Source organism: Octodon degus, unplaced genomic scaffold (assembly GCF_000260255.1).
Source record: "Octodon degus isolate 3935 unplaced genomic scaffold, OctDeg1.0 scaffold00034, whole genome shotgun sequence".
Lineage (NCBI taxonomy): Eukaryota > Metazoa > Chordata > Mammalia > Rodentia > Octodontidae > Octodon > Octodon degus.
The window spans coordinates 8,871,591-8,876,648 of record NW_004524610.1 but is presented as its reverse complement, the minus strand read 5'-3'; positions in this window follow the sequence as shown (position 1 = coordinate 8,876,648).

The following is a 5,058-nucleotide window of genomic DNA, read 5'->3' as shown; positions in this document are numbered from 1 at the left end:
GTGAAGCTGTCTGTGCACATGCACCAGTCCCACACGGGGAAGGGAAACATGAGATACGGCAAGCAGGGACTCAAAAATAAATAGTATAGGTGTGGGAGGTAGCTCAGTTCAAAGACTTGGGTTCAATCCCCAATAACATGAAAGGAAAAGTAGAGCAGGAAAAGAGAAGAGAGAGAGAGAGACAGAGAAGAGAGAGATGGGAGACAGAGGAGAGGAGAAGCGGGGAGACAGAGAAAGAGATGGAAGAGAGAGGAGAGAGAATTAGAGAAAGATACAGAGAGAGTGAAGAGAGAGAGAGAGATGAAAGAGGGAGGTGAAAGAAAGAGAGAAATATAAGAGAGAGAGAGAGAGAGAGAGAGAGAGAGAGAGAGAGAGAAGGAGAGAAAGAGATGGAATAGCAAGGGGAGAGAAAGGAAAGGATGAGAGAGAGATGGGAGACAGAGGAGGGGAAAGAGAGAGAGAGAGAAAGAGAGAGAGAGAGAGAGTGAGCCATGCATGTGCTGCAAATAAAAATTATGGTACTGATATAAATTAAATACAGAGATCAATCAATAACATATTAACAAACATATATACATTATCAATTCTTCACAAAAATGCACAGGCAGCTCAATGGGGGCAAGGATAAACTTTTCAACAAATAGTACTGGAACAATGTAATAGCTATAGATAAAAAGAAAATCTTAACCCTACCTCAAGCCATATACAAAATTTGCAGTGTATCCTACGTGTAAAATAGATTTACACTAATTTATGTAGAAGCACTACAACTGTATAATTTAGTAGAAAACAGAAAAATAGCTTTGCTATAATGGTACAGACAAACATGTAGATTGCATACACAAAAAAACAAAAGAGTAAGATTAAAAATTGATAATTGGGTCTGGGGAGGTTCCTCAGTAATCTAAGTGCCTGTCTGGAAAGCACAAGGACCAGAGTTTGTTCCCTGGTACTGCATACCCCAGGCACACCATAGTGGCCACCAAAACTGGGCATGGTGCTGCATGCCTAGACTCCTAGCACTGGGGAGGCTGAGACAGGAGGATCACTATGAGTCTGAGCTGCCATAGTGAGACCATGTACCAAATAAATAAATAAATTTTAAAAATTAAAAAATACTTGATAATTGCACTTCATCAAAAGCTAAACATTTTGCTCATGTTTCGGTTTGAGTTTTGGTTTTTGGTTTTTGGTTTTGGCACTGGAGCTCCCAATAGACTTCAGGCTGGCCTTGAACACACTTTGTAGGCCAGGCTGGCCTTAAATCTACAGCAATCCTCCTGCCTTAGCTGCGCAACTGCAGGGATTACAGGCATGCACCACTACAGCCAGCAAAACTTTTGCTCTTTAAAAGATGTCACCAAAGGCAAGCAAGAGAATGAAAACAAATTCATAGTATGTATTTCTAATGAAAAAAATTACATCAAGAATACACAAAGGTTGACCCCTCACAAGATTTCAACCTGAAGATTTCAAACAACTTCTTTCAGGATTTTTTGGTCTTTCAATGTTCCCCAGGAGAAAATGGCAAGAAGATTTAGCAAATAAAGACAAGAGGTAATGGCTGAGGTCAAGTAGTGGCCCATTTGTCTGATTGGCAAAGGACCCCAGAACATCAGGGGCATTTATTTATATCTTTGCAAAGTTAGTATCATGTGACGTAAGGCTGCCTGGTGACTAATAGCTGACATTGACCAGGCAGGATGCTTTTCTCAGGACTGAGGGAGCTTTACTGCTTTAGGCATTGAGACCTAGTCCTACTCTCACCCATTTGACCAATTTCCAGCTTCAGCAGCTCCCAACATATCTTCCTTTTTTTGGTTTTGTTGTGGGAATGATGGGTGCTCCATTGCAGTTGGAGAAGCTGGGTTTGAAGAACTCTGTAGAAGACCTTTTTTTCCTTGATGCCAGTCCAAACATTTTAGGTACCTGTGTACAGCAACTTAACCCTATATAGTCCGATAATCTATGACAGAAGTTGCCAGCACAGCTGGAAACGGTCAGTTGTTAGTGATTTGAACATTTCGTAGCTTAACATATTATTATGGTATTACTTCTCATATCTTAAGGTTACACTTTTCTGCTGGATGGTAAAGACCAAGTTAAAATGAGACCTATATAAATAAAAAATTAACTTTTTGCTATCTAACAGGGTCAGTTAAATCTCCTCAGCATTTACCTTGGAACCAAGTACAGCACCTCTGGATCTTCTGTCAGTGTCAGCCATGTGGATGAGTCATGGCCATTGCTTGACCAAGTTACTTTCTGTGAAATCTCCAGAGATATTTTCTCAACAGGTGACTCTCCTTAGGTACACTGTACATGGTTGAATCACTCATCTGGGGTCCCATAATCTCCTTGATCAGAAACTTGGGGACTCAGTTGAGCTACAAGATGTCACAGCAGAGGTTCTCTTATGTCCTAAGTCCTCATAGACCTTGGAGAACTAGGGTCAAAATAGTGGCTATCCTCTACCCCATCTATCTCTCTAATTTTTGGTCTGCAAACCTCAGTTGTTAAACATTTAGAAGAGAAGCTTAATGACATTGTCCTGTAATATCTCTCTGAATATCAGACACCTTAGATATAAAATGGAGCCATTGTTTTTCACAAACATAGTATTCTAATATTTAAATCCCTATAGAATGTTAACAGAGAATAGTTACATATATTAACACAGAAGTTTAGAAGTCAAAACCATATATAACATTGTAGTGTGACAATCCAGATGACATTTTTTGACATACTTAAATTTCCATTTTGACAAAAGATAACACTTTTAACCAATTATCTCTATCTAATATATAAGAAGCTCTTATTTAATTTGTCTTTTTGTGGTAATAGAGATTTAACTCAGCACTTATACCTCTGAGCTATCTCTCCTTAGCCCTAATTTGTTATTCTTTAATGGGATATGTATCATAATTTTTGTAAAAGGCAGAGGTCTGAATCTGAGAGACAGACTTATCACAATAAACAATCTTTGTTTTACATTTTGGAAGAGCCATACATCTGAAATCATGAATACATTTAATACACCATAAGACTAACAATAATGAATTGCTGTACACATGTGAAAAACTTTCTTTTGTTTTGTACCAAGAGCATCTTTTATGAGAAAATCTTATTGTGTTTGTTTCTGAAAAAAATTATCTTTTATCCAATGACCAAATTATTAGGGGTGTTTGCCAAGAGACAAAGGAGATTATGGGGGCTCCTTATTAATGAATAAATGTTGGTCACACCTTTGCACACCAATTGGAGTCCTAAGCAACAATCTCTCCCCACTCTAAGGCATTTTTAATTTAAATTTTTTATGAGATGTGAGTAAGCCAATTTTTGGATCACTTAGACCAGCTGATAACTCAGAAGAAAGCACGCTTTTAAGTCTATATCTCAAAGCTCAACTAACAAAAGGAACAGCTGTTCATGGAATGGCATACAAATATATAAACAAATGATAACACACAAACAAACATCTTTACATAATCAGAGTGCAAATATATTCTTGGCTAAATTGAATTGCAGTAACTCTATTACAATTTTCAGAAATTTATAACAGACTAGTTAAATTTCGTTGTTTGTCAATTAGCAGAGATCTCTTATCAGAAAAATTTGGAAGGAATAGAATCTTTTATCTATAATTAATATGTATAATTTGTATTTTTATATTTTATTTTGTCTTAAGAATACTTTCAGCCCAGCTATCTCTATATACTCTATCACCCATTTAAACCTTAGGTTTCCACTTTGTCTATTCCTTCAATAGCCCCAGGTCGAATCCAGCCTCATCACTGTCAACTTCTTCTCCAGGTCTGGCTTCATGGTACAGCTTGAGGGCACCCTCTGGTACCCAAACATGTCATTTAGCATTCTCTGGAAAAGCACAGCATATCCTGTAAAGCAGATTAGCTTCTATATTTTGCTTTACCTGATTGAACTATTATTTCTTTGCTGTACTTCCATCTTTTGTAGACTTTTAAAAATTTAATAGTGTATATTGACAAGTGAAGTTGGAGGAATTGATTCCCCCTTTTGTTTTTGATCATACGGTAAGAAATCTGTATCCTAGATGTATCCTAGATGTTGGAAGAGGAAGCTATCACATAACCTCTCTTAACCTAATATGACCTGCTCAACTTATATGAAGGATAATGAGAGTCAATAGTACCAGAGAAATCAGCCCAAAATCTGGGTTGTGACAATTAATATTGCCAAATACAGTCCGAAAGTCACAAAAAGTTGATCTGAACAGTTTGGTGCACAATATATCTTTGTGGGCTGAGTTGATCCAAATATGAAGAAGTTATCATAGCCTGTACCCCTTTGGAGCCCACCAACAGGCCTGCCAATATTTAAATGGGATGTCAAAATCAAGCAACTGGGCTGGGGAGATAACTCAATGGTCTAAGCTTCTGCCTGGCAAGTGTAAGGACCTGGGTTCAATCCCTGGTACCACAGATCACACTAGCCCTGGAACCTCAGCCATGCTGTGCTGTACACCAAAACTGGGCATGGTGGCATATGCCTGTAATCCCAGCACTCAGGAGGGTGAGACAGAGCAATCACTATGAGTCTGAGTGGCACATAGCAAAGCCCTGTACCAAATAAATAAAAGATCTGTTTGGAAAAAAAAATCAAGCAACTATTTAAACCCAAATGCTTTTAGATTGTACTCCAAACCTTTATATTTGTTTGTAAAATATCAAAAAAATTAATATCAATTTTAGTTTAGAACTATGAAACAAGCAATCAACTTTATTAGGAATCAAAATAATTTTAAGCAATCTTTTAAAATATTCTCATTATTACAAATCTTAGGAATCACAATTTTTTTTTATCTAAAGACAAACTTTTGAGACCCAGTCCTAGCCCAGGTCCGGTGAGTGTGCGGAGAGCTTCCTGCTACCCTGCGCCGGCGGGACCAGACCCAGCCCAGGCGCAGAGTGGGCCGGACCCTCTACCAGCCCCTTGGACCACCCCCCACCACTCCGCAGTGCTTCCCCCACCCTGCCCGCCGAGTAGGATTTTCTGCCGAGTTCCGGGAGCCCCCAGACC